The sequence below is a fragment of the Dermacentor variabilis genome, chromosome 8 (genome assembly GCF_050947875.1).
Source record: "Dermacentor variabilis isolate Ectoservices chromosome 8, ASM5094787v1, whole genome shotgun sequence".
NCBI lineage: Eukaryota > Metazoa > Arthropoda > Arachnida > Ixodida > Ixodidae > Dermacentor > Dermacentor variabilis.
Genome location: NC_134575.1, coordinates 144,813,830 through 144,841,683, shown reverse-complemented (window position 1 = coordinate 144,841,683; position 27,854 = coordinate 144,813,830). Strand labels below are relative to the sequence as shown.

The following is a 27,854-nucleotide window of genomic DNA, read 5'->3' as shown; positions in this document are numbered from 1 at the left end:
CCCTCTTGTTTTTGTGAGCACTAGCACGCACGCATGCAGCGAACAACCACAAACGGAGTCATCAACGTACACGACGCGTGCGTGTATTGTTCACGGAAAGACTGCCGCGTACGTGCTGTATGCTGTAGCAATACATTCGGCGACTGCACAACATAGCAGCACGATACAGGTGCAGTCGTAAACAGCCCATTCTCGCCATCGGCCATACCATGCTGAATACGCCGGTTCTCGTCCGATCCCCGAAGCTAAGCAGCATTGGGCTCGGTCAGTACTTGGGAGAGAGACCACCTGGGAACACCGAGTGCTGATGGCACCGTTCTTTTTGCTTTTTTATTGCGTGCTTCTGTGACGTCTTGTTTTTTTTTCATTTGCACAACGTGTGGGTGGTTGCATTTACTGTAACTTACGTTCAACTGGAGCCTGCTGGTAGAGCCAACGCCGAAGTGTAACACCAACAATATTCAGGCCACTACACGATATTGTACGCGGAATGATGACGGTGGTAAGCGGTATACGTAATGGTGCAAAATTTAGTCGCACAAGCTTCTAGCCTCTTACTTATCACACCCGCATACAGCTCAATGACAATGCATCAATAAATTGGCACCCTGTGGGCTGCAACGCGCGCAAAATGTGGCGATTGCCCTCTTGTTTTTGTGAGCACTAGCACGCACGCATGCAGCGAACAACCACAAACGGAGTGATCAACGTAACCGACGCGTGCGTGTTTTGTTCACGGAAAGACTGCCGCGTACGTGCTGTATGCTGTAGCAATACATTCGGCGACTGCACAACATAGCAGCACGATACAGGTGCAGTCGTAAACAGCACATTCTCGCCATCGGCCATACCATGCTGAATACGGCGGTTCTCGTCCGATCCCCGAAGCTAAGCAGCATTGGGCGCGGTCAGTACTTGGGAGGGAGACCACCTGGGAACACCGAGTGCTGATGGCACCGTTCTTTTTGCTTTTTTATTGCGTGCTTCTGTGACGTCTTGTTTTTTTTTGTTTTCATTTGCACAACGTGTGGGTGGTTGCATTTACTGTAACTTACGTTCAACTGGAGCCTGCTGGTAGAGCCAACGCCGAAGTGTAACACCAACAATATGCAGGCCACTACACGATATTGTACGCGGAATGATGACGGTGGCAAGCGGTATACGTAATGATGCAAAACTTAGTCGCGCAAGCTTCTAATCGCTTACTTATCACACCCGCATACAGCTCAATGACAACGCATCAATAAAGTGGCACCTTGTGGGCTGCAACGCGCGCAAGATGTGGCGCTCGCCCTCTTGTTCTTGTGAGCACTAGCACGCACGCATGCAGCGAACAACCACAAACGGAGTGATCAACGTACACGACGCGTGCGTGTATTGTTCACGGAAAGACTGCCGCGTACGTGCTGTATGGTGTAGCAATACATTCGGCGACTGCACAACATAGCAGCACGATACAGGTGCAGTCGTAAACAGCACATTCTCGCCATCGGCCATACCATGCTGAATACGCCGGTTCTCGTCCGATCTCCGAAGCTAAGCAGCATTGGGCTCGGTCAGCACTTGGAAGGGAGACCACCTGGGAACACCGAGTGCTGATGGCACCATTCTTTTTGGTTTTTTATTGCGTGCTTCTGTGACGTCTTGTTTTTTTTTTTCATTTGCACAACGTGTGGGTGGTTGCATTTACTGTAACTTACGTTCAACTGGAGGCTGCTGGTAGAGCCAACGCCGAAGTGTAACACCAAGAATATTCAGGCCACTACACGATATTGTACGCGGAATGATGACGGTGGTAAGCGGTATACGTAATGATGCAAAATTTAGTCGCACAAGCTTCTAGCCGCTTACTTATCACACCCGCATACAGCTCAATGACAACGCATCAATAAAGTGGCACCTTGTGGGCTGCAACGCGCGCAAAATGTGGCGCTCGCCCTCTTGTTTTTGTGAGCACTAGCACGCACGCATGCAGCGAACAACCACAAACGGAGTCATCAACGTACACGACGCGTGCGTGTATTGTTCACGGAAAGACTGCCGCGTACGTGCTGTATGCTGTAGCAATACATTCGGCGACTGCACAACATAGCAGCACGATACAGGTGCAGTCGTAAACAGCCCATTCTCGCCATCGGCCATACCATGCTGAATACGCCGGTTCTCGTCCGATCCCCGAAGCTAAGCAGCATTGGGCTCGGTCAGTACTTGGCAGAGATACCACCTGGGAACACCGAGTGCTGATGGCACCGTTCTTTTTGCTTTTTTATTGCGTGCTTCTGTGACGTCTTGTTTTTTTTTCATTTGCACAACGTGTGGGTGGTTGCATTTACTGTAACTTACGTTCAACTGGAGCCTGCTGGTAGAGCCAACGCCGAAGTGTTACACCAACAATATTCACGCCACTACACGATATTGTACGCGGAATGATGACGGTGGTAAGCGGTATACGTAATGATGCAAAATTTAGTCGCACAAGCTTCTAACCGCTTACTTATCACACCCGCATACAGCTCAATGTCAACGCATCAATAAAGTGGCACCTTGTGGGCTGCAACGCGCACAAAATGTGGCGATTGCCCTCTTGTTTTTGTGAGCACTAGCACGCACGCATGCAGCGAACAACCACAAACGGAGTGATCAACGTACACGACGCGTGCGTGTATTGTTCACGGAAAGACTGCCGCGTACGTGCTGTATGCTGTAGCAATACATTCGGCGAATGCACAACATAGCAGCACGATACAGGTGCAGTCGTAAACAGCACATTCTCGCCGTCGGCCATACCATGCTGAATACGCCGGTTCTCGTCCGATCCCCGAAGCTAAGCAGCATTGGGCTCGGTCAGTACTTGGGAGGGAGACCACCTGGGAACACCGAGTGCTGATGGCACCGTTCTTTTTGCTTTTTTATTGCGTGCTTCTGTGACGTCTTGTTTTTTTTTATTTGCACAACGTGTGGGTGGTTGCATTTACTGTAACTTACGTTCAACTGGAGCCTGCTGGTATAGCCAACGCCGAAGTGTAACACCAACAATATTCAGACCGCTACACGATATTGTACGCGGAATGATGACGGTGGTAAGCGGTATACGTAATGATGCAAAATTTAGTCGCACAAGCTTCTAACCGCTTACTTATCACACCCGCATACAGCTCAATGACAACGCATCAATAAAGTGGCACCTTGTGGGCTGCAACGCGCGCAAAATGTGGCGCTCGCCCTCTTGTTTTTGTGAGCACTAGCACGCACGCATACAGCGAACAACCGCAAACGGAGTCATCAACGTACACGACGCGTGCGTGTATTGTTCACGGAAAGACTGCCGCGTACGTGCTGTATGCTGTAGCAATACATTCGGCGACTGCACAACATAGCAGCACGATACAGGTGCAGTCGTAAACAGCCCATTCTCGCCATCGGCCATACCATGCTGAATACGCCGGTTCTCGTCCGATCCCCGAAGCTAAGCAGCATTGGGCTCGGTCGGTACTTGGGAGAGAGACCACCTGGGAACACCGAGTGCTGATGGCACCGTTCTTTTTGCTTTTTTATTGCGTGCTTCTGTGACGTCTTGTTTTTTTTCATTTGCACAACGTGTGGGTGGTTGCATTTACTGTAACTTACGTTCAACTGGAGCCTGCTGGTAGAGCCAACGCCGAAGTGTAACACCAACAATATTCAGGCCACTACACGATATTGTACGCGGAATGATGACGGTGGTAAGCGGTATACGTAATGATGCAAAATTTAGTCGCACAAGCTTCTAACCGCTTACTTATCACACCCGCATACAGCTCAATGACAATGCATCAATAAAGTGGCACCTTGTGGGCTGCAACGCGCGCAAAATGTGGCGATTGCCCTCTTGTTTTTGTGAGCACTAGCACGCACGCATGCAGCGAACAACCACAAACGGAGTGATCAACGTAACCGACGCGTGCGTGTTTTGTTCACGGAAAGACTGCCGCGTACGTGCTGTATGCTGTAGCAATACATTCGGCGACTGCACAACATAGCAGCACGATACAGGTGCAGTCGTAAACAGCACATTCTCGCCATCGGCCATACCATGCTGAATACGGCGGTTCTCCTCCGATCCCCGAAGCTAAGCAGCATTGGGCTCGGTCAGTACTTGGGAGGGAGACCACCTGGGAACACCGAGTGCTGATGGCACCGTTCTTTTTGCTTTTTTATTGCGTGCTTCTGTGACGTCTTGTTTTTTTTCATTTGCACAACGTGTGGGTGGTTGCATTTACTGTAACTTACGTTCAACTGGAGCCTGCTGGTAGAGCCAACGCCGAAGTGTAACACCAACAATATTCAGGCCACTACACGATATTGTACGCGGAATGATGACGGTGGTAAGCGGTATACGTAATGATGCAAAATTTAGTCGCACAAGCTTCTAACCGCTTACTTATCACACCCGCATACAGCTCAATGACAATGCATCAATAAAGTGGCACCTTGTGGGCTGCAACGCGCGCAAAATGTGGCGATTGCCCTCTTGTTTTTGTGAGCACTAGCACGCACGCATGCAGCGAACAACCACAAACGGAGTGATCAACGTAACCGACGCGTGCGTGTTTTGTTCACGGAAAGACTGCCGCGTACGTGCTGTATGCTGTAGCAATACTTTCGGCGACTGCACAACATAGCAGCACGATACAGGTGCAGTCGTAAACAGCACATTCTCGCCATCGGCCATACCATGCTGAATACGGCGGTTCTCCTCCGATCCCCGAAGCTAAGCAGCATTGGGCTCGGTCAGTACTTGGGAGGGAGACCACCTGGGAACACCGAGTGCTGATGGCACCGTTCTTTTTGCTTTTTTATTGCGTGCTTCTGTGACGTCTTGTTTTTTTTGTTTTCATTTGCACAACGTGTGGGTGGTTGCATTTACTGTAACTTACGTTCAACTGGAGCCTGCTGCTAGAGCCAACGCCGAAGTGTAACACCAACAATATTCAGGCCACTACACGATATTGTACGCGGAATGATGACGGTGGCAAGCGGTATACGTAATGATGCAAAACTTAGTCGCGCAAGCTTCTAATCGCTTTCTTATCACACCCGCATACAGCTCAATGACAACGCATCAATAAAGTGGCACCTTGTGGGCTGCAACGTGCGCAAGATGTGGCGCTCGCCCTCTTGTTCTTGTGAGCACTAGCACGCACGCATGCAGCGAACAACCACAAACGGAGTGATCAACGTACACGACGCGTGCGTGTATTGTTCACGGAAAGACTGCCGCGTACGTGCTGTATGGTGTAGCAATACATTCGGCGACTGCACAACATAGCAGCACGATACAGGTGCAGTCGTAAACAGCACATTCTCGCCATCGGCCATACCATGCTGAATACGCCGGTTCTCGTCCGATCTCCGAAGCTAAGCAGCATTGGGCTCGGTCAGCACTTGGAAGGGACACCACCTGGGAACACCGAGTGCTGATGGCACCATTGTTTTTGGTTTTTTATTGCGTGCTTCTGTGACGTCTTGTTTTTTTTTTCATTTGCACAACGTGTGGGTGGTTGCATTTACTGTAACTTACGTTCAACTGGAGCCTGCTGGTAGAGCCAACGCCGAAGTGTAACACCAAGAATATTCAGGCCACTACACGATATTGTACGCGGAATGATGACGGTGGTAAGCGGTATACGTAATGATGCAAAATTTAGTCGCACAAGCTTCTAGCCGCTTACTTATCACACCCGCATACAGCTCAATGACAACGCATCAATAAAGTGGCACCTTGTGGGCTGCAACGCGCGCAAAATGTGGCGCTCGCCCTCTTGCTTTTGTGAGCACTAGCACGCACGCATGCAGCGAACAACCACAAACGGAGTCATCAACGTACACGACGCGTGCGTGTATTCTTCACGGAAAGACTGCCGCGTACGTGCTGTATGCTGTAGCAATACATTCGGCGACTGCACAACATAGCAGCACGATACAGGTGCAGTCGTAAACAGCCCATTCTCGCCATCGGCCATACCATGCTGAATACGCCGGTTCTCGTCCGATCCCCGAAGCTAAGCAGCATTGGGCTCGGTCAGTACTTGGGAGAGATACCACCTGGGAACACCGAGTGCTGATGGCACCGTTCTTTTTGCTTTTTTATTGCGTGCTTCTGTGACGTCTTGTTTTTTTTTTCATTTGCACAACGTGTGGGTGGTTGCATTTACTGTAACTTACGTTCAACTGGAGCCTGCTGGTAGAGCCAACGCCGAAGTGTTACACCAACAATATTCACGCCACTACACGATATTGTACGCGGAATGATGACGGTGGTAAGCGGTATACGTAATGATGCAAAATTTAGTCGCACAAGCTTCTAACCGCTTACTTATCACACCCGCATACAGCTCAATGTCAACGCATCAATAAAGTGGCACCTTGTGGGCTGCAACGCGCACAAAATGTGGCGTTCGCCCTCTTGTTTTTGTGAGCACTAGCACGCACGCATGCAGCGAACAACCACAAACGGAGTGATCAACGTACACGACGCGTGCGTGTATTGTTCACGGAAAGACTGCCGCGTACGTGCTGTATGCTGTAGCAATACATTCGGCGAATGCACAACATAGCAGCACGATACAGGTGCAGTCGTAAACAGCACATTCTCGCCGTCGGCCATACCATGCTGAATACGCCGGTTCTCGTCCGATCCCCGAAGCTAAGCAGCATTGGGCTCGGTTAGTATTTGGGAGGGAGACCACCTGGGAACACCGAGTGCTGATGGCACCGTTCTTTTTGCTTTTTTATTGCGTGCTTCTGTGACGTCTTGTTTTTTTTTTTCATTTGCACAACGTGTGGGTGGTTGCATTTACTGTAACTTACGTTCAACTGGAGCCTGCTGGTAGAGCCAACGCCGAAGTGTAACACCAACAATATTCAGGCCACTACACGATATTGTACGCGGAATGATGACGGTGGTAAGCGGTATACGTAATGATGCAAAATTTAGTCGCACAAGCTTCTAACCGCTTACTTATCACACCCGCATACAGCTCAATGACAATGCATCAATAAAGTGGCACCTTGTGGGCTGCAACGCGCGCAAAATGTGGCGATTGCCCTCTTGTTTTTGTGAGCACTAGCACGCACGCATGCAGCGAACAACCACAAACGGAGTGATCAACGTAACCCACGCGTGCGTGTATTGTTCACGGAAAGACTGCCGCGTACGTGCTGTATGCTGTAGCAATACATTCGGCGACTGCACAACATAGCAGCACGATACAGGTGCAGTCGTAAACAACACATTCTCGCCGTCGGCCATACCATGCTGAATACGCCGGTTCTCGTCCGATCCCCGAAGCTAAGCAGCATTGGGCTCGGTTAGTATTTGGGAGGGAGACCACCTGGGAACACCGAGTGCTTATGGCACCGTTCTTTTTGCTTTTTTATTGCGTGCTTCTGTGACGTCTTGTTTTTTTTTTCATTTGCACAACGTGTGGGTGGTTGCATTTACTGTAACTTACGTTCAACTGGAGCCTGCTGGTAGAGCCAACGCCGAAGTGTAACACCAACAATATTCAGGCCACTACACGATATTGTACGCGGAATGATGACGGTGGTAAGCGGTATACGTAATGATGCAAAATTTAGTCGCACAAGCTTCTAACCCCTTACTTATCACACCCGCATACAGCTCAATGACAATGCATCAATAAAGTGGCACCTTGTGGGCTGCAACGCGCGCAAAATGTGGCGATTGCCCTCTTGTTTTTGTGAGCACTAGCACGCACGCATGCAGCGAACAACCACAAACGGAGTGATCAACGTAACCGACGCGTGCGTGTTTTGTTCACGGAAAGACTGCCGCGTACGTGCTGTATGCTGTAGCAATACATTCGGCGACTGCACAACATAGCAGCACGATACAGGTGCAGTCGTAAACAGCACATTCTCGCCATTGGCCATACCATGCTGAATACGGCGGTTCTCGTCCGATCCCCGAAGCTAAGCAGCATTGGGCGCGGTCAGTACTTGGGAGGGAGACCACCTGGGAACACCGAGTGCTGATGGCACCGTTCTTTTTGCTTTTTTATTGCGTGCTTCTGTGACGTCTTGTTTTTTTTTGTTTTCATTTGCACAACGTGTGGGTGGTTGCATTTACTGTAACTTACGTTCAACTGGAGCCTGCTGGTAGAGCCAACGCCGAAGTGTAACACCAACAATATACAGGCCACTACACGATATTGTACGCGGAATGATGACGGTGGCAAGCGGTATACGTAATGATGCAAAATTTAGTCGCGCAAGCTTCTAATCGCTTACTTATCACACCCGCATACAGCTCAATGACAATGCATCAATAAAGTGGCACCTTGTGGGCTGCAACGCGCGCAAGATGTGGCGCTCGCCCTCTTGTTCTTGTGAGCACTAGCACGCACGCATGCAGCGAACAACCACAAACGGAGTGATCAACGTACACGACGCGTGCGTGTATTGTTCACGGAAAGACTGCCGCGTACGTGCTGTATGGTGTAGCAATACATTCGGCGACTGCACAACATAGCAGCACGATACAGGTGCAGTCGTAAACAGCACATTCTCGCCATCGGCCATACCATGCTGAATACGCCGGTTCTCGTCCGATCTCCGAAGCTAAGCAGCATTGGGCTCGGTCAGCACTTGGAAGGGAGACCACCTGGGAACACCGAGTGCTGATGGCACCATTCTTTTTGGTTTTTTATTGCGTGCTTCTGTGACGTCTTGTTTTTTTTTTTTCATTTGCACAACGTGCGGGTGGTTGCATTTGCTGTAACTTACGTTCAACTGGAGCCTGCTGGTAGAGCCAACGCCGAAGTGTAACACCAAGAATATTCAGGCCACTACACGATATTGTACGCGGAATGATGACGGTGGTAAGCGGTATACGTAATGATGCAAAATTTAGTCGCACAAGCTTCTAGCCGCTTACTTATCACACCCGCATACAGCTCAATGACAACGCATCAATAAAGTGGCACCTTGTGGGCTGCAACGCGCGCAAAATGTGGCGCTCGCCCTCTTGTTTTTGTGAGCACTAGCACGCACGCATGCAGCGAACAACCACAAACGGAGTCATCAACATACACGACGCGTGCGTGTATTGTTCACGGAAAGACTGCCGCGTACGTGCTGTATGCTGTAGCAATACATTCGGCGACTGCACAACATAGCAGCACGATACAGGTGCAGTCGTAAACAGCCCATTCTCGCCATCGGCCATACCATGCTGAATACGCCGGTTCTCGTCCGATCCCCGAAGCTAAGCAGCATTGGGCTCGGTCAGTACTTGGGAGAGATACCACCTGGGAACACCGAGTGCTGATGGCACCGTTCTTTTTGCTTTTTTATTGCGTGCTTCTGTGACGTCTTGTTTTTTTTTCATTTGCACAACGTGTGGGTGGTTGCATTTACTGTAACTTACGTTCAACTGGAGCCTGCTGGTAGAGCCAACGCCGAAGTGTTACACCAACAATATTCACGCCACTACACGATATTGTACGCGGAATGATGACGGTGGTAAGCGGTATACGTAATGATGCAAAATTTAGTCGCACAAGCTTCTAACCGCTTACTTATCACACCCGCATACAGCTCAATGTCAACGCATCAATAAAGTGGCACCTTGTGGGCTGCAACGCGCACAAAATGTGGCGTTCGCCCTCTTGTTTTTGTGAGCACTAGCACGCACGCATGCAGCGAACAACCACAAACGGAGTGATCAACGTACACGACGCGTGCGTGTATTGTTCACGGAAAGACTGCCGCGTACGTGCTGTATGCTGTAGCAATACATTCGGCGAATGCACAACATAGCAGCACGATACAGGTGCAGTCGTAAACAGCACATTCTCGCCGTCGGCCATACCATGCTGAATACGCCGGTTCTCGTCCGATCCCCGAAGCTAAGCAGCATTGGGCTCGGTCAGTACTTGGGAGGGAGACCACCTGGGAACACCGAGTGCTGATGGCACCGTTCTTTTTGCTTTTTTATTGCGTGCTTCTGTGACGTCTTGTTTTTTTTTATTTGCACAACGTGTGGGTGGTTGCATTTACTGTAACTTACGTTCAACTGGAGCCTGCTGGTAGAGCCAACGCCGAAGTGTAACACCAACAATATTCAAGCCACTACACGATATTGTACGCGGAATGATGACGGTGGCAAGCGGTATACGTAATGATGCAAAACTTAGTCGCGCAAGCTTCTAATCGCTTACTTATCACACCCGCATACAGCTCAATGACAACGCATCAATAAAGTGGCACCTTGTGGGCTGCAACGCGCGCAAGATGTGGCGCTCGCCCTCTTGTTCTTGTGAGCACTAGCACGCACGCATGCAGCGAACAACCACAAACGGAGTGATCAACGTACACGACGCGTGCGTGTATTGTTCACGGAAAGACTGCCGCGTACGTGCTGTATGGTGTAGCAATACATTCGGCGACTGCACAACATAGCAGCACGATACAGGTGCAGTCGTAAACAGCACATTCTCGCCATCGGCCATACCATGCTGAATACGCCGGTTCTCGTCCGATCTCCGAAGCTAAGCAGCATTGGGCTCGGTCAGCACTTGGAAGGGAGACCACCTGGGAACACCGAGTGCTGATGGCACCATTCTTTTTGGTTTTTTATTGCGTGCTTCTGTGACGTCTTGTTTTTTTTTTTCATTTGCACAACGTGTGGGTGGTTGCATTTACTGTAACTTACGTTCAACTGGAGCCTGCTGGTAGAGCCAACGCCGAAGTGTAACACCAAGAATATTCAGGCCACTACACGATATTGTACGCGGAATGATGACGGTGGTAAGCGGTATACGTAATGATGCAAAATTTAGTCGCACAAGCTTCTAGCCGCTTACTTATCACACCCGCATACAGCTCAATGACAACGCATCAATAAAGTGGCACCTTGTGGGCTGCAACGCGCGCAAAATGTGGCGCTCGCCCTCTTGTTTTTGTGAGCACTAGCACGCACGCATGCAGCGAACAACCACAAACGGAGTCATCAACGTACACGACGCGTGCGTGTATTGTTCACGGAAAGACTGCCGCGTACGTGCTGTATGCTGTAGCAATACATTCGGCGACTGCACAACATAGCAGCACGATACAGGTGCAGTCGTAAACAGCCCATTCTCGCCATCGGCCATACCATGCTGAATACGCCGGTTCTCGTCCGATCCCCGAAGCTAAGCAGCATTGGGCTCGGTCAGTACTTGGGAGAGATACCACCTGGGAACACCGAGTGCTGATGGCACCGTTCTTTTTGCTTTTTTATTGCGTGCTTCTGTGACGTCTTGTTTTTTTTTCATTTGCACAACGTGTGGGTGGTTGCATTTACTGTAACTTACGTTCAACTGGAGCCTGCTGGTAGAGCCAACGCCGAAGTGTTACACCAACAATATTCACGCCACTACACGATATTGTACGCGGAATGATGACGGTGGTAAGCGGTATACGTAATGATGCAAAATTTAGTCGCACAAGCTTCTAACCGCTTACTTATCACACCCGCATACAGCTCAATGTCAACGCATCAATAAAGTGGCACCTTGTGGGCTGCAACGCGCACAAAATGTGGCGTTCGCCCTCTTGTTTTTGTGAGCACTAGCACGCACGCATGCAGCGAACAACCACAAACGGAGTGATCAACGTACACGACGCGTGCGTGTATTGTTCACGGAAAGACTGCAGCGTACGTGCTGTATGCTGTAGCAATACATTCGGCGAATGCACAACATAGCAGCACGATACAGGTGCAGTCGTAAACAGCACATTCTCGCCGTCGGCCATACCATGCTGAATACGCCGGTTCTCGTCCGATCCCCGAAGCTAAGCAGCATTGGGCTCGGTTAGTATTTGGGAGGGAGACCACCTGGGAACACCGAGTGCTGATGGCACCGTTCTTTTTGCTTTTTTATTGCGTGCTTCTGTGAGGTCTTGTTTTTTTTTTTCATTTGCACAACGTGTGGGTGGTTGCATTTACTGTAACTTACGTTCAACTGGAGCCTGCTGGTAGAGCCAACGCCGAAGTGTAACACCAACAATATTCAGGCCACTACACGATATTGTACGCGGAATGATGACGGTGGTAAGCGGTATACGTAATGATGCAAAATTTAGTCGCACAAGCTTCTAACCGCTTACTTATCACACCCGCATACAGCTCAATGACAATGCATCAATAAAGTGGCACCTTGTGGGCTGCAACGCGCGCAAAATGTGGCGATTGCCCTCTTGTTTTTGAGCACTAGCACGCACGCATGCAGCGAACAACCACAAACGGAGTGATCAACGTAACCGACGCGTGCGTGTATTGTTCACGGAAAGACGGCCGCGTACGTGCTGTATGCTGTAGCAATACATTCGGCGACTGGACAACATAGCAGCACGATACAGGTGCAGTCGTAAACAGCTCATTCTCGCCATCGGCCATACCATGCTGAATACGCCGGTTCTCGTCCGATCCCCGAAGCTAAGCAGCATTGGGCTCGGTCAGTACTTGGGAGGGAGACCACCTGGGAACACCGAGTGCTGATGGCACCGTTCTTTTTGCTTTTTTATTGCGTGCTTCTGTGACGTCTTGTTTTTTTTTATTTGCACAACGTGTGGGTGGTTGCATTTACTGTAACTTACGTTCAACTGGAGCCTGCTGGTATAGCCAACGCCGAAGTGTAACACCAACAATATTCAGGCCACTACACGATATTGTACGCGGAATGATGACGGTGGTAAGCGGTATACGTAATGATGCAAAATTTAGTCGCACAAGCTTCTAACCGCTTACTTATCACACCCGCATACAGCTCAATGACAACGCATCAATAAAGTGGCACCTTGTGGGCTGCAACGCGCGCAAAATGTGGCGCTCGCCCTCTTGTTTTTGTGAGCACTAGCACGCACGCATGCAGCGAACAACCACAAACGGAGTCATCAACGTACACGACGCGTGCGTGTATTGTTCACGGAAAGACTGCCGCGTACGTGCTGTATGCTGTAGCAATACATTCGGCGACTGCACAACATAGCAGCACGATACAGGTGCAGTCGTAAACAGCCCATTCTCGCCATCGGCCATACCATGCTGAATACGCCGGTTCTCGTCCGATCCCCGAAGCTAAGCAGCATTGGGCTCGGTCAGTACTTGGGAGAGATACCACCTGGGAACACCGAGTGCTGATGGCACCGTTCTTTTTGCTTTTTTATTGCGTGCTTCTGTGACGTCTTGTTTTTTTTTCATTTGCACAACGTGTGGGTGGTTGCATTTACTGTAACTTACGTTCAACTGGAGCCTGCTGGTAGAGCCAACGCCGAAGTGTTACACCAACAATATTCACGCCACTACACGATATTGTACGCGGAATGATGACGGTGGTAAGCGGTATACGTAATGATGCAAAATTTAGTCGCACAAGCTTCTAACCGCTTACTTATCACACCCGCATACAGCTCAATGTCAACGCATCAATAAAGTGGCACCTTGTGGGCTGCAACGCGCACAAAATGTGGCGTTCGCCCTCTTGTTTTTGTGAGCACTAGCACGCACGCATGCAGCGAACAACCACAAACGGAGTGATCAACGTACACGACGCGTGCGTGTATTGTTCACGGAAAGACTGCCGCGTACGTGCTGTATGCTGTAGCAATACATTCGGCGAATGCACAACATAGCAGCACGATACAGGTGCAGTCGTAAACAGCACATTCTCGCCGTCGGCCATACCATGCTGAATACGCCGGTTCTCGTCCGATCCCCGAAGCTAAGCAGCATTGGGCTCGGTTAGTATTTGGGAGGGAGACCACCTGGGAACACCGAGTGCTGATGGCACCGTTCTTTTTGCTTTTTTATTGCGTGCTTCTGTGACGTCTTGTTTTTTTTTTTCATTTGCACGACGTGTGGGTGGTTGCATTTACTGTAACTTACGTTCAACTGGAGCCTGCTGGTAGAGCCAACGCCGAAGTGTAACACCAACAATATTCAGGCCACTACACGATATTGTACGCGGAATGATGACGGTGGTAAGCGGTATACGTAATGATGCAAAATTTAGTCGCACAAGCTTCTAACCGCTTACTTATCACACCCGCATACAGCTCAATGACAATGCATCAATAAAGTGGCACCTTGTGGGCTGCAACGCGCGCAAAATGTGGCGATTGCCCTCTTGTTTTTGTGAGCACTAGCACGCACGCATGCAGCGAACAACCACAAACGGAGTGATCAACGTAACCGACGCGTGCGTGTATTGTTCACGGAAAGACTGCCGCGTACGTGCTGTATGCTGTAGCAATACATTCGGCGACTGGACAACATAGCAGCACAATACAGGTGCAGTCGTAAACACCTCATTCTCGCCATCGGCCATACCATGCTGAATACGCCGGTTCTCGTCCGATCCCCGAAGCTAAGCAGCATTGGGCTCGGTCAGTACTTGGGAGGGAGACCACCTGGGAACACCGAGTGCTGATGGCACCGTTCTTTTTGCTTTTTTATTGCGTGCTTCTGTGACGTCTTGTTTTTTTTTATTTGCACAACGTGTGGGTGGTTGCATTTACTGTAACTTACGTTCAACTGGAGCCTGCTGGTATAGCCAACGCCGAAGTGTAACACCAACAATATTCAGGCCACTACACGATATTGTACGCGGAATGATGACGGTGGTAAGCGGTATACGTAATGATGCAAAATTTAGTCGCACAAGCTTCTAACCGCTTACTTATCACACCCGCATACAGCTCAATGACAACGCATCAATAAAGTGGCACCTTGTGGGCTGCAACGCGCGCAAAATGTGGCGCTCGCCCTCTTGTTTTTGTGAGCACTAGCACGCACGCATGCAGCGAACAACCACAAACGGAGTCATCAACGTACACGACGCGTGCGTGTATTGTTCACGGAAAGACTGCCGCGTACGTGCTGTATGCTGTAGCAATACATTCGGCGACTGCACAACATAGCAGCACGATACAGGTGCAGTCGTAAACAGCCCATTCTCGCCATCGGCCATACCATGCTGAATACGCCGGTTCTCGTCCGATCCCCGAAGCTAAGCAGCATTGGGCTCGGTCAGTACTTGGGAGAGAGACCACCTGGGAACACCGAGTGCTGATGGCACCGTTCTTTTTTTCTTTTTTATTGCGTGCTTCTGTGACGTCTTGTTTTTTTTTCATTTGCACAACGTGTGGGTGGTTGCATTTACTGTAACTTACGTTCAACTGGAGCCTGCTGGTAGAGCCAACGCCGAAGTGTTACACCAACAATATTCACGCCACTACACGATATTGTACGCGGAATGATGACGGTGGTAAGCGGTATACGTAATGATGCAAAATTTAGTCGCACAAGCTTCTAACCGCTTACTTATCACACCCGCATACAGCTCAATGTCAACGCATTAATAAAGTGGCACCTTGTGGGCTGCAACGCGCACAAAATGTGGCGCTCGCCCTCTTGTTTTTGTGAGCACTAGCACGCACGCATGCAGCGAACAACCACAAACGGAGTGATCAACGTACACGACGCGTGCGTGTATTGTTCACGGAAAGTCTGCCGCGTACGTGCTGTATGCTGTAGCAATACATTCGGCGACTGCACAACATAGCAGCACGATACAGGTGCAGTCGTAAACAGCACATTCTCGCCGTCGGCCATACCATGCTGAATACGCCCGTTCTCGTCCGATCCCCGAAGCTAAGCAGCATTGGGCTCGGTTAGTATTTGGGAGGGAGACCACCTGGGAACACCGAGTGCTGATGGCACCGTTCTTTTTGCTTTTTTATTGCGTGCTTCTGTGACGTCTTGTTTTTTTTTTCATTTGCACAACGTGTGGGTGGTTGCATTTACTGTAACTTACGTTCAACTGGAGCCTGCTGGTAGAGCCAACGCCGAAGTGTAACACCAACAATATTCAGGCCACTACACGATATTGTACGCGGAATGATGACGGTGGTAAGCGGTATACGTAATGATGCAAAATTTAGTCGCACAAGCTTCTAACCGCTTACTTATCACACCCGCATACAGCTCAATGACAATGCATCAATAAAGTGGCACCTTGTGGGCTGCAACGCGCGCAAAATGTGGCGATTGCCCTCTTGTTTTTGTGAGCCCTAGCACGCACGCATGCAGCGAACAACCACAAACGGAGTGGTCAACGTAACCGACGCGTGCGTGTATTGTTCACGGAAAGACTGCCGCGTACGTGCTGTATGCTGTAGCAATACATTCGGCGACTGGACAACATAGCAGCACGATACAGGTGCAGTCGTAAACAGCTCATTCTCGCCATCGGCCATACCATGCTGAATACGCCGGTTCTCGTCCGATCCCCGAAGCTAAGCAGCATTGGGCTCGGTCAGTACTTGGGAGGGAGACCACCTGGGAACACCGAGTGCTGATGGCACCGTTCTTTTTGCTTTTTTATTGCGTGCTTCTGTGACGTCTTGTTTTTTTTTTATTTGCACAACGTGTGGGTGGTTGCATTTACTGTAACTTACGTTCAACTGGAGCCTGTTGGTATAGCCAACGCCGAAGTGTAACACCAACAATATTCAGGCCACTACACGATATTGTACGCGGAATGATGACGGTGGTAAGCGGTATACGTAATGATGCAAAATTTAGTCGCACAAGCTTCTAACCGCTTACTTATCACACCCGCATACAGCTCAATGACAACGCATCAATAAAGTGGCACCTTGTGGGCTGCAACGCGCGCAAAATGTGGCGCTCGCCCTCTTGTTTTTGTGAGCACTAGCACGCACGCATGCAGCGAACAACCAGAAACGGAGTGATCAACGTACACGACGCGTGCGTGTATTGTTCACGGAAAGACTGCCGCGTACGTGCTGTATGCTGTAGCAATACATTCGGCGACTGCACAACATAGCAGCAAGATACAGGTGCACTCGTAAACAGCACATTCTCGCCATCGGCCATACCATGCTGAATACGGCGGTTCTCGTCCGTTCTCCGAAGCTAAGCAGCATTGGTCTCGGTCAGTACTTGGGAGGGAGACCACCTGGGAACACCGAGTGCTGATGGCACCGTTCTTTTTGCTTTTTTATTGCGTGCTTCTGTGACGTCTTGTTTTTTTTTTCATTTGCACAACGTGCGGGTGGTTGCATTTACTGTAACTTACGTTCAACTGGAGCCTGTTGGTATAGCCAACGCCGAAGTGTAACACCAACAATATTCAGGCCACTACACGATATTGTACGCGGAATGATGACGGTGGTAAGCGGTATACGTAATGATGCAAAATTTAGTCGCACAAGCTTCTAACCGCTTACTTATCACACCCGCATACAGCTCAATGACAACGCATCAATAAAGTGGCACCTTGTGGGCTGCAACGCGCGCAAAATGTGGCGCTCGCCCTCTTGTTTTTGTGAGCACTAGCACGCACGCATGCAGCGAACAACCACAAACGGAGTCATCAACGTACACGACGCGTGCGTGTATTGTTCACGGAAAGACTGCCGCGTACGTGCTGTATGCTGTAGCAATACATTCGGCGACTGCACAACATAGCAGCACGATACAGGTGCAGTCGTAAACAGCCCATTCTCGCCATCGGCCATACCATGCTGAATACGCCGGTTCTCGTCCGATCCCCGAAGCTAAGCAGCATTGGGCTCGGTCAGTACTTGGGAGAGATACCACCTGGGAACACCGAGTGCTGATGGCACCGTTCTTTTTGCTTTTTTATTGCGTGCTTCTGTGACGTCTTGTTTTTTTTTCATTTGCACAACGTGTGGGTGGTTGCATTTACTGTAACTTACGTTCAACTGGAGCCTGCTGGTAGAGCCAACGCCGAAGTGTTACACCAACAATATTCACGCCACTACACGATATTGTACGCGGAATGATGACGGTGGTAAGCGGTATACGTAATGATGCAAAATTTAGTCGCACAAGCTTCTAACCGCTTACTTATCACACCCGCATACAGCTCAATGTCAACGCATCAATAAAGTGGCACCTTGTGGGCTGCAACGCGCACAAAATGTGGCGTTCGCCCTCTTGTTTTTGTGAGCACTAGCACGCACGCATGCAGCGAACAACCACAAACGGAGTGATCAACGTACACGACGCGTGCGTGTATTGTTCACGGAAAGACTGCCGCGTACGTGCTGTATGCTGTAGCAATACATTCGGCGAATGCACAACATAGCAGCACGATACAGGTGCAGTCGTAAACAGCACATTCTCGCCGTCGGCCATACCATGCTGAATACGCCGGTTCTCGTCCGATCCCCGAAGCTAAGCAGCATTGGGCTCGGTTAGTATTTGGGAGGGAGACCACCTGGGAACACCGAGTGCTGATGGCACCGTTCTTTTTGCTTTTTTATTGCGTGCTTCTGTGACGTCTTGTTTTTTTTTTCATTTGCACGACGTGTGGGTGGTTGCATTTACTGTAACTTACGTTCAACTGGAGCCTGCTGGTAGAGCCAACGCCGAAGTGTAACACCAACAATATTCAGGCCACTACACGATATTGTACGCGGAATGATGACGGTGGTAAGCGGTATACGTAATGATGCAAAATTTAGTCGCACAAGCTTCTAACCGCTTACTTATCACACCCGCATACAGCTCAATGACAATGCATCAATAAAGTGGCACCTTGTGGGCTGCAACGCGCGCAAAATGTGGCGATTGCCCTCTTGTTTTTGTGAGCACTAGCACGCACGCATGCAGCGAACAACCACAAACGGAGTGATCAACGTAACCGACGCGTGCGTGTATTGTTCACGGAAAGACTGCCGCGTACGTGCTGTATGCTGTAGCAATACATTCGGCGACTGGACAACATAGCAGCACGATACAGGTGCAGTCGTAAACAGCTCATTCTCGCCATCGGCCATACCATGCTGAATACGCCGGTTCTCGTCCGATCCCCGAAGCTAAGCAGCATTGGGCTCGGTCAGTACTTGGGAGGGAGACCACCTGGGAACACCGAGTGCTGATGGCACCGTTCTTTTTGCTTTTTTATTGCGTGCTTCTGTGACGTCTTGTTTTTTTTTATTTGCACAACGTGTGGGTGGTTGCATTTACTGTAACTTACGTTCAACTGGAGCCTGCTGGTATAGCCAACGCCGAAGTGTAACACCAACAATATTCAGGCCACTACACGATATTGTACGCGGAATGATGACGGTGGTAAGCGGTATACGTAATGATGCAAAATTTAGTCGCACAAGCTTCTAACCGCTTACTTATCACACCCGCATACAGCTCAATGACAACGCATCAATAAAGTGGCACCTTGTGGGCTGCAACGCGCGCAAAATGTGGCGCTCGCCCTCTTGTTTTTGTGAGCACTAGCACGCACGCATGCAGCGAACAACCACAAACGGAGTCATCAACGTACACGACGCGTGCGTGTATTGTTCACGGAAAGACTGCCGCGTACGTGCTGTATGCTGTAGCAATACATTCGGCGACTGCACAACATAGCAGCACGATACAGGTGCAGTCGTAAACAGCCCATTCTCGCCATCGGCCATACCATGCTGAATACGCCGGTTCTCGTCCGATCCCCGAAGCTAAGCAGCATTGGGCTCGGTCAGTACTTGGGAGAGAGACCACCTGGGAACACCGAGTGCTGATGGCACCGTTCTTTTTTTCTTTTTTATTGCGTGCTTCTGTGACGTCTTGTTTTTTTTTCATTTGCACAACGTGTGGGTGGTTGCATTTACTGTAACTTACGTTCAACTGGAGCCTGCTGGTAGAGCCAACGCCGAAGTGTTACACCAACAATATTCACGCCACTACACGATATTGTACGCGGAATGATGACGGTGGTAAGCGGTATACGTAATGATGCAAAATTTAGTCGCACAAGCTTCTAACCGCTTACTTATCACACCCGCATACAGCTCAATGTCAACGCATTAATAAAGTGGCACCTTGTGGGCTGCAACGCGCACAAAATGTGGCGCTCGCCCTCTTGTTTTTGTGAGCACTAGCACGCACGCATGCAGCGAACAACCACAAACGGAGTGATCAACGTACACGACGCGTGCGTGTATTGTTCACGGAAAGTCTGCCGCGTACGTGCTGTATGCTGTAGCAATACATTCGGCGACTGCACAACATAGCAGCACGATACAGGTGCAGTCGTAAACAGCACATTCTCGCCGTCGGCCATACCATGCTGAATACGCCCGTTCTCGTCCGATCCCCGAAGCTAAGCAGCATTGGGCTCGGTTAGTATTTGGGAGGGAGACCACCTGGGAACACCGAGTGCTGATGGCACCGTTCTTTTTGCTTTTTTATTGCGTGCTTCTGTGACGTCTTGTTTTTTTTTTCATTTGCACAACGTGTGGGTGGTTGCATTTACTGTAACTTACGTTCAACTGGAGCCTGCTGGTAGAGCCAACGCCGAAGTGTAACACCAACAATATTCAGGCCACTACACGATATTGTACGCGGAATGATGACGGTGGTAAGCGGTATACGTAATGATGCAAAATTTAGTCGCACAAGCTTCTAACCGCTTACTTATCACACCCGCATACAGCTCAATGACAATGCATCAATAAAGTGGCACCTTGTGGGCTGCAACGCGCGCAAAATGTGGCGATTGCCCTCTTGTTTTTGTGAGCCCTAGCACGCACGCATGCAGCGAACAACCACAAACGGAGTGGTCAACGTAACCGACGCGTGCGTGTATTGTTCACGGAAAGACTGCCGCGTACGTGCTGTATGCTGTAGCAATACATTCGGCGACTGGACAACATAGCAGCACGATACAGGTGCAGTCGTAAACAGCTCATTCTCGCCATCGGCCATACCATGCTGAATACGCCGGTTCTCGTCCGATCCCCGAAGCTAAGCAGCATTGGGCTCGGTCAGTACTTGGGAGGGAGACCACCTGGGAACACCGAGTGCTGATGGCACCGTTCTTTTTGCTTTTTTATTGCGTGCTTCTGTGACGTCTTGTTTTTTTTTTATTTGCACAACGTGTGGGTGGTTGCATTTACTGTAACTTACGTTCAACTGGAGCCTGTTGGTATAGCCAACGCCGAAGTGTAACACCAACAATATTCAGGCCACTACACGATATTGTACGCGGAATGATGACGGTGGTAAGCGGTATACGTAATGATGCAAAATTTAGTCGCACAAGCTTCTAACCGCTTACTTATCACACCCGCATACAGCTCAATGACAACGCATCAATAAAGTGGCACCTTGTGGGCTGCAACGCGCGCAAAATGTGGCGCTCGCCCTCTTGTTTTTGTGAGCACTAGCACGCACGCATGCAGCGAACAACCAGAAACGGAGTGATCAACGTACACGACGCGTGCGTGTATTGTTCACGGAAAGACTGCCGCGTACGTGCTGTATGCTGTAGCAATACATTCGGCGACTGCACAACATAGCAGCAAGATACAGGTGCACTCGTAAACAGCACATTCTCGCCATCGGCCATACCATGCTGAATACGGCGGTTCTCGTCCGTTCTCCGAAGCTAAGCAGCATTGGTCTCGGTCAGTACTTGGGAGGGAGACCACCTGGGAACACCGAGTGCTGATGGCACCGTTCTTTTTGCTTTTTTATTGCGTGCTTCTGTGACGTCTTGTTTTTTTTTTCATTTGCACAACGTGCGGGTGGTTGCATTTACTGTAACTTACGTTCAACTGGAGCCTGTTGGTATAGCCAACGCCGAAGTGTAACACCAACAATATTCAGGCCACTACACGATATTGTACGCGGAATGATGACGGTGGTAAGCGGTATACGTAATGATGCAAAATTTAGTCGCACAAGCTTCTAACCGCTTACTTATCACACCCGCATACAGCTCAATGACAACGCATCAATAAAGTGGCACCTTGTGGGCTGCAACGCGCGCAAAATGTGGCGCTCGCCCTCTTGTTTTTGTGAGCACTAGCACGCACGCATGCAGCGAACAACCACAAACGGAGTGATCAACGTACACGACGCGTGCGTGTATTCTTTACGGAAAGACTGCCGCGTACGTGCTGTATGCTGTAGCAATACATTCAGCGACTGCACAACATAGCAGCACGATACAGGTGCAGTCGTAAACAGCACATTCTCGCCATCGGCCATACCATGCTTAATACGCCGGTTCTCGTCCGATCCCTGAAGCTAAGCAGCATTGGGCTCGGTCAGTACTTGGGAGGGAGACCACCTGGGAACACCGAGTGCTGATGGCACCGTTCTTCTTGCTTTTTTATTGCGTGCTTCTGTGACGTCTTGTTTTTTTTTTTCATTTGCACAACGTGCGGGTGGTTGCATTTACTGTAACTTACGTTCAACTGGAGCCTGCTGGTAGAGCCAACGCCGAAGTGTAACACCAACAATATTCAGGCCACTACACGATATTGTACGCGGAATGATGACGGTGGTAAGCGGTATACGTAATGATGCAAAATTTAGTCGCACAAGCTTCTAACCGCTTACTTATCACACCCGCATACAGCTCAATGACAACGCATCAATAAAGTGGCACCTTGTGGGCTGCAACGCGCGCAAAATGTGGCGCTCGCCCTCTTGTTTTTGTGAGCACTAGCACGCACGCATGCAGCGAACAACCACGAACGGAGTGATCAACGTACACGACGCGTGCGTGTATTCTTTACGGAAAGACTGCCGCGTACGTGCTGTATGCTGTAGCAATAAATTCAGCGACTGCACAACATAGCAGCACGATACAGGTGCAGTCGTAAACAGCACATTCTCGCCATCGGCAATACCATGCTGAATACGCCGGTTCTCGTCCGATCCCTGAAGCTAAGCAGCATTGGGCTCGGTCAGTACTTGGGAGGGAGACCACCTGGGAACACCGAGTGCTGATGGCACCGTTCTTTTTGCTTTTTTATTGCGTGCTTCTGTGACGTCTTGTTTTTTTTTCATTTGCACAACGTGTGGGTGGTTGCATTTACTGTAACTTACGTTCAACTGGAGCCTGCTGGTAGAGCCAACGCCGAAGTGTAACACCAACAATATTCAGGCCACTACACGATATTGTACGCGGAATGATGACGGTGGTAAGCGGTATAAGTAATGATGCAAAATTTAGTCGCACAAGCTTCTAACCGCTTACTTATCACACCCGCATACAGCTCAATGACAACGCATCAATAAAGTGGCACCTTGTGGGCTGCAACGCGCGCAAAATGTGGCGCTCGCCCTCTTGTTTTTGTGAGCACTAACACGTACGCATGCAGCGAACAACCACAAACGGAGTGATCAACGTACACGAGGCGTGCGTGTATTGTTCACGGAAAGACTGCCGCGTACGTGCTGTATGCTGTAGCAATACATTCGGCGACTGCACAACATAGCAGCACGATACAGGTGCAGCCGTAAACAGCACATACTCGCCATCGGCCATACCATGCTGAATACGCCGGTTCTCGTCCGATCCCCGAAGCTAAGCAGCATTGGGCTCGGTCAGTACTTGGGAGGGAGACCACCTGGGAACACCGAGTGCTGATGGCACCGTTGTTTTTGCTTTTTTATTGCGTGCTTCTGTGACGTCTTGTTTTTTTTTTTCATTTGCACAACGTGCGGGTGGTTGCATTTACTGTAACTTACGTTCAACTGGAGCCTGCTGGTAGAGCCAACGCCGAAGTGTAACACCAACAATATTCAGGCCACTACACGATATTGTACGCGGAATGATGACGGTGGTAAGCGGTATACGTAATGATGCAAAATTTAGTCGCACAAGCTTCTAACCGCTTACTTATCACACCCGCATACAGCTCAATGACAACGCATCAATAAAGTGGCACCTTGTGGGCTGCAACGCGCGCAAAATGTGGCGCTCGCCCTCTTGTTTTTGTGAGCACTAGCACGCACGCATGCAGCGAACAACCACAAACGGAGTGATCAACGTACACGAGGCGTGCGTGTATTGTTCACGGAAAGACTGCCGCGTACGTGCTGTATGCTGTAGCAATACATTCGGCGACTGCACAACATAGCAGCACGATACAGGTGCAGTCGTAAACAGCACATTCTCGCCATCGGCCATACCATGCTGAATACGGCGGTTCTCGTCCGTTCTCCGAAGCTAAGCAGCATTGGGCTCGGTCAGTACTTGGGAGGGAGACCACCTGGGAACACCGAGTGCTGATGGCACCGTTGTTTTTGCTTTTTTATTGCGTGCTTCTGTGACGTCTTGTTTTTTTTTCATTTGCACAACGTGTGGGTGGTTGCATTTACTGTAACTTACGTTCAACTGGAGCCGGCTGGTCCTAGGTGAAAATATTCAACTGGAATCCAACTGGTATTGACTGGGACCAACTGGTTCCAGTTGGAAACCAACTGGTCCCAGTTACAGGTCAACTAGTCCCAGTTAGTAACCAACTGGGATGCAACTGGTTCCAGTTGGGATCCAACTGGAACCATCTCCAGTTGTATTGGAAGCAAATGGTCCCAGTTGGGATGCAACTGGAACGCCACTGGAACCATCTCCAGTTGTACTGGAAGCAAATGGTCCCAGTTGGGATCCAACTGGAACCTGAACCAGCTGTACTGGAAGCAAGTGGTTCTATTTGGATTCCAACTGGAACTTTGACCAGTTGTATAGTAGCAACTGGTAGTAGTTGGGATCTGTACTCGTACAACTGTTAACGTAAAAAAGTTGAGTTAAGCGATATAATGCTGCAACGAGTGCGACATCAGAGATGGGTTTTTTCCCACACAATATTTATTTATATGGATTACTGAATCATGCAGGATACTGTTGCGTAAATGTGGAGCACATTGCCTTGACACGTATGCATGCTTTAGTTTCAGCGCAATAAATTTGTGAATGTTGGCCCTAATCTTTTGTTGTCTGGAATGAGGCATTGGTTCGTCTCATGACGTTACCGCTGCGTGCCTGACCGACACCGCGGTGTTATGGTAATGTTGCACCAACTTTGTGCCACTGACATCGTTGCCTAGCTAAGCGCTAGTGAGCTGTATGGCATTTGGTGGAAACAACTGGTGTTTGCAGCACGGCGATTACTTCCCTACGACAAAAAACAAGAAAAAAAAGGAAAAGAAAATGCTCCGCAGAGCATAGAGCTACACAACGCACACTTACTACGCGTCCATGGCTAGTCTAGTACACTCTTCCACACGGTGAAAGAATATTATGATGCTTACACCGACCGTGCTCTACCATGACCACAAGAACCGCCATTTTGAAGAAAAAAAACATTAGTTGCGTATGTTCTCATGATCGGCTGAAACCTCTCTGGCTCAAATAATAATAATATAGAAATAAATTTAAATTATGTCAAACAAAAGTGAAATAATATTGTTATCTCACATAGATAGCGTAATATTTATTAATAGCGAGAAATTTCATCACAAATACGAAACTGTGGAAACGTGCTGGTTCGGCAGCCATATTAACAGCAAGCTATTCGAGCGAGGCATGGAGCGAGGCGTGCGCGGTTGTGAAGATTTTTCTAGAGGAACCTGTGGTGTCATTGCCTGCGTAACCTCATTTAAGTAGAATTTGTGTGGGACATTTTCACCTTTGGAATACGGCATGATTACAGGCCAACGGATGGCACCTGTTTTTAACACCGACTACGCGGCTTTGTGGACCCATCGTGTGTGGATTGACGGGCGCACTTTTCCCTGCTCTTGATTCTGCCATTTGGAGGTAATTATATATTGAACTTATTTATGTTCCGAGTGCAAGTGGTTCTGTATCACAAAGGTGCCAATACTGCAGCACATTGTTGTTGACTCGAGTGTTCTACTACGTGACGTTTGTACACATCAATGCTTGCGAGCTTGATGCTTATTTTTGAGTCCCATTATCTGCGAGTCAAACGCGTCGGGGTTTTTTTTTCACGTAACTTGCCGAAGGTTCCGGCGTAAACGATGGTGCCCGCATTACTTCCATAAAGTACTACACAATTCGTGTCGCGCATACAATCTGATTACTCTAGGTTAGGCGATAAGATATGTACACAACAAATAGAATCAACGATAACATTCGAGTAAGTTACAGCCATGCAGTTGCGTCTTGCGCAGAGCGATAAACTTAAGTGGCCAGTGGGTGAGTGCAGTTACCGAGAAAAGTTCACGTGTCAATACGAACCAGTGTCGTGCAAGACTTGTGCTTTGAACAGCACATAGAAGTATTAAGCGTATACTGGCGCGCACCTGTAGCTCTGCCTAACGTGTAACAGAAGCGCATACACTACTGATACACATGTCTGTATGATGTATAAGTAGAATTGCTTGTATGAAGTGGTGGCCTTTTTACTGAATGCATATAAACATTTCTTTCAGATGGTGATGTACAAGAGTTACGAAATGTATAAACGTGTGCAAGGTCATCAAGGGAGCATTCAAGACGTTTCATCGCTAAACAGAAGCTCAAGTGTTCCAATAAATGTCAGATTTCAACGCGAAGCTGCTTCGGCTGCATGAAGTTCACTGAACCGGCTGGTTCTTTGCGACACGCAATGGCAACCACAAAAAGCATACAAGCTATGGCCAGCTTGAATCGCATTTGTATGTAAACGTTTACCAGTGGTTCCTGCTGGCCATGGCTCACTATCCCTGTTGCACAATCGATGCCAGTTGCAATAGGAACTGGAACCTGTTCCGATGTGGACCAACTGGGACCAGTTGCAATGGGAACCAACTGGGACCAGTTGCAATGGGGATCAACTGGGACCAGTTGCAATGGGGACCAACTGGGAATTGTTCCATAAACCAGTTGAACTGGAACCAGTTGCATTCCCAGTTGGAAATTTTCACCTGGGTAGTGAAACTTAAAAGACACTTAGAGATTCTTAAGAGTTCTTAGATATTTACAAACACAGCAAGAAAGAAATCAGGACCCCGCAGGGGCGTTTGCGCAAGCAGGCGTTTGGTGTGTTGCGACACCACGTACCCGAGCACACGAGGGTTGGACCCTCCCGCGTGTCTGGGGAAAGGGGGATCCTGGGGGTTGAGCCGATGCTGTGTGTTTTGGACCTTTAAGGCCCCCCGGCGGAGGCAACACACCTCTTCGGCCTCGGCTTCACATAGACGGCACCTCCAGGCTGACCCACCTGGAGGAAATCGGCAGTCGCCTTTTCCTGTCCTCCTCTCCATTGTTCGTCTTTCTCTCCCACTTTTCCATCTTTCCTGTCTTCTCTTCACTTCTAATTACTTCCATATTTCCGGGCGGCAAGGGTTAACCTTGTGTAATATATCCAGTCTTGGGTATATATATATTAGGTTATAGTGGGAACGTACCGCTGGCGTACGCAGAATAGAATTTTGCTAATCCTGTGACGTCCCCAGGTTGGGCTCCGAGGTGGGCGGCGGGCATTCCTTCCGAATACACTAATCCTATATATGGCTTCAAATTTCCCCACACTCCCTGATCGCTCCCTGAAGAGGGGGCGCACCGATGAAACCTTCAACGTTCTCTTCAAACCAAAAGAAATATTTCCAAAGTACCACGTAATACATAGTCAACACGAAACCAAGACAGTCCGTACAGTATCCCCGTTTGTGGTCGCAAAATGCCTGACAGAAGCAATCGGTTCTGGTTACAAAGTAACTAAGATGGGAAGCGGCGACCTTCTTCTGGAAGTGCGTGACAAGCTCCAATATAGCAAACTGACGAAACTTGTTGCGTTTGGTGACATTCCTGTATCTGTGGGCCCCCACCGGTCTATGAACACTGTGCGTGGTGTCATTTCTGATGACGACCTCCTTGATCTTAGTGAGAGCGAGCTGTTGGAAGGATGGCAAGACCAAAATGTGGTAAAGGTGCAACGAATTAAGTTAAGGCGTGACGACAAGGAAATTCCAACTAAGCATCTAATAATAACATTTGGAACAAGTGAAC

The 27,854-nt window shown here is 49.3% G+C and overlaps 12 non-coding genes and 26 pseudogenes across 12 annotated transcripts; all 38 read left to right on the top strand.

The window, feature by feature from the left end:
* The first annotated feature begins 194 nt into the window (after window positions 1-194).
* Window positions 195-313, top strand: LOC142592001 (5S ribosomal RNA; annotated as a pseudogene).
* Window positions 314-837: 524 nt separating this feature from the next.
* On the top strand, window positions 838-956 carry LOC142592164 (5S ribosomal RNA; annotated as a pseudogene).
* A 529-nt stretch (window positions 957-1,485) lies between these two features.
* On the top strand, window positions 1,486-1,604 carry LOC142591988 (5S ribosomal RNA; annotated as a pseudogene).
* Window positions 1,605-2,130: 526 nt separating this feature from the next.
* LOC142592186 (5S ribosomal RNA) lies at window positions 2,131-2,249 on the top strand (annotated as a pseudogene).
* Window positions 2,250-2,773: 524 nt separating this feature from the next.
* Window positions 2,774-2,892, top strand: LOC142591866 (5S ribosomal RNA). The gene has a single exon (XR_012830591.1). It is a non-coding gene; the product is annotated as a 5S ribosomal RNA (ribosomal RNA).
* A 523-nt stretch (window positions 2,893-3,415) lies between these two features.
* On the top strand, window positions 3,416-3,534 carry LOC142592153 (5S ribosomal RNA; annotated as a pseudogene).
* A 523-nt stretch (window positions 3,535-4,057) lies between these two features.
* Window positions 4,058-4,176, top strand: LOC142592091 (5S ribosomal RNA; annotated as a pseudogene).
* A 523-nt stretch (window positions 4,177-4,699) lies between these two features.
* Window positions 4,700-4,818, top strand: LOC142592090 (5S ribosomal RNA; annotated as a pseudogene).
* A 528-nt stretch (window positions 4,819-5,346) lies between these two features.
* On the top strand, window positions 5,347-5,465 carry LOC142592094 (5S ribosomal RNA; annotated as a pseudogene).
* Window positions 5,466-5,990: 525 nt separating this feature from the next.
* Window positions 5,991-6,109, top strand: LOC142592102 (5S ribosomal RNA; annotated as a pseudogene).
* Window positions 6,110-6,634: 525 nt separating this feature from the next.
* LOC142591915 (5S ribosomal RNA) lies at window positions 6,635-6,753 on the top strand. Its single transcript, XR_012830638.1, has one exon. It is a non-coding gene; the product is annotated as a 5S ribosomal RNA (ribosomal RNA).
* Window positions 6,754-7,279: 526 nt separating this feature from the next.
* LOC142592169 (5S ribosomal RNA) lies at window positions 7,280-7,398 on the top strand (annotated as a pseudogene).
* A 525-nt stretch (window positions 7,399-7,923) lies between these two features.
* LOC142592228 (5S ribosomal RNA) lies at window positions 7,924-8,042 on the top strand (annotated as a pseudogene).
* A 529-nt stretch (window positions 8,043-8,571) lies between these two features.
* LOC142591987 (5S ribosomal RNA) lies at window positions 8,572-8,690 on the top strand (annotated as a pseudogene).
* A 527-nt stretch (window positions 8,691-9,217) lies between these two features.
* LOC142592101 (5S ribosomal RNA) lies at window positions 9,218-9,336 on the top strand (annotated as a pseudogene).
* Window positions 9,337-9,860: 524 nt separating this feature from the next.
* Window positions 9,861-9,979, top strand: LOC142591864 (5S ribosomal RNA). The gene has a single exon (XR_012830589.1). It is a non-coding gene; the product is annotated as a 5S ribosomal RNA (ribosomal RNA).
* A 523-nt stretch (window positions 9,980-10,502) lies between these two features.
* LOC142591985 (5S ribosomal RNA) lies at window positions 10,503-10,621 on the top strand (annotated as a pseudogene).
* Window positions 10,622-11,147: 526 nt separating this feature from the next.
* LOC142592100 (5S ribosomal RNA) lies at window positions 11,148-11,266 on the top strand (annotated as a pseudogene).
* Window positions 11,267-11,790: 524 nt separating this feature from the next.
* Window positions 11,791-11,909, top strand: LOC142591914 (5S ribosomal RNA). The gene has a single exon (XR_012830637.1). It is a non-coding gene; the product is annotated as a 5S ribosomal RNA (ribosomal RNA).
* A 524-nt stretch (window positions 11,910-12,433) lies between these two features.
* LOC142591936 (5S ribosomal RNA) lies at window positions 12,434-12,552 on the top strand. The gene has a single exon (XR_012830657.1). It is a non-coding gene; the product is annotated as a 5S ribosomal RNA (ribosomal RNA).
* A 523-nt stretch (window positions 12,553-13,075) lies between these two features.
* On the top strand, window positions 13,076-13,194 carry LOC142592099 (5S ribosomal RNA; annotated as a pseudogene).
* A 524-nt stretch (window positions 13,195-13,718) lies between these two features.
* Window positions 13,719-13,837, top strand: LOC142591913 (5S ribosomal RNA). Its single transcript, XR_012830636.1, has one exon. It is a non-coding gene; the product is annotated as a 5S ribosomal RNA (ribosomal RNA).
* A 526-nt stretch (window positions 13,838-14,363) lies between these two features.
* Window positions 14,364-14,482, top strand: LOC142591924 (5S ribosomal RNA). The gene has a single exon (XR_012830646.1). It is a non-coding gene; the product is annotated as a 5S ribosomal RNA (ribosomal RNA).
* A 523-nt stretch (window positions 14,483-15,005) lies between these two features.
* Window positions 15,006-15,124, top strand: LOC142592000 (5S ribosomal RNA; annotated as a pseudogene).
* Window positions 15,125-15,649: 525 nt separating this feature from the next.
* Window positions 15,650-15,768, top strand: LOC142592180 (5S ribosomal RNA; annotated as a pseudogene).
* A 525-nt stretch (window positions 15,769-16,293) lies between these two features.
* Window positions 16,294-16,412, top strand: LOC142591911 (5S ribosomal RNA). The gene has a single exon (XR_012830634.1). It is a non-coding gene; the product is annotated as a 5S ribosomal RNA (ribosomal RNA).
* Window positions 16,413-16,936: 524 nt separating this feature from the next.
* Window positions 16,937-17,055, top strand: LOC142592264 (5S ribosomal RNA; annotated as a pseudogene).
* A 525-nt stretch (window positions 17,056-17,580) lies between these two features.
* Window positions 17,581-17,699, top strand: LOC142592097 (5S ribosomal RNA; annotated as a pseudogene).
* A 524-nt stretch (window positions 17,700-18,223) lies between these two features.
* Window positions 18,224-18,342, top strand: LOC142591912 (5S ribosomal RNA). The gene has a single exon (XR_012830635.1). It is a non-coding gene; the product is annotated as a 5S ribosomal RNA (ribosomal RNA).
* A 525-nt stretch (window positions 18,343-18,867) lies between these two features.
* LOC142591900 (5S ribosomal RNA) lies at window positions 18,868-18,986 on the top strand. Its single transcript, XR_012830623.1, has one exon. It is a non-coding gene; the product is annotated as a 5S ribosomal RNA (ribosomal RNA).
* Window positions 18,987-19,509: 523 nt separating this feature from the next.
* Window positions 19,510-19,628, top strand: LOC142591999 (5S ribosomal RNA; annotated as a pseudogene).
* A 525-nt stretch (window positions 19,629-20,153) lies between these two features.
* LOC142592178 (5S ribosomal RNA) lies at window positions 20,154-20,272 on the top strand (annotated as a pseudogene).
* Window positions 20,273-20,797: 525 nt separating this feature from the next.
* Window positions 20,798-20,916, top strand: LOC142591888 (5S ribosomal RNA). Its single transcript, XR_012830612.1, has one exon. It is a non-coding gene; the product is annotated as a 5S ribosomal RNA (ribosomal RNA).
* Window positions 20,917-21,440: 524 nt separating this feature from the next.
* Window positions 21,441-21,559, top strand: LOC142592263 (5S ribosomal RNA; annotated as a pseudogene).
* Window positions 21,560-22,084: 525 nt separating this feature from the next.
* On the top strand, window positions 22,085-22,203 carry LOC142591997 (5S ribosomal RNA; annotated as a pseudogene).
* A 526-nt stretch (window positions 22,204-22,729) lies between these two features.
* On the top strand, window positions 22,730-22,848 carry LOC142591998 (5S ribosomal RNA; annotated as a pseudogene).
* Window positions 22,849-23,372: 524 nt separating this feature from the next.
* Window positions 23,373-23,491, top strand: LOC142591877 (5S ribosomal RNA). Its single transcript, XR_012830601.1, has one exon. It is a non-coding gene; the product is annotated as a 5S ribosomal RNA (ribosomal RNA).
* Window positions 23,492-24,017: 526 nt separating this feature from the next.
* Window positions 24,018-24,136, top strand: LOC142592103 (5S ribosomal RNA; annotated as a pseudogene).
* The last annotated feature ends 3,718 nt before the right edge of the window (window positions 24,137-27,854 follow it).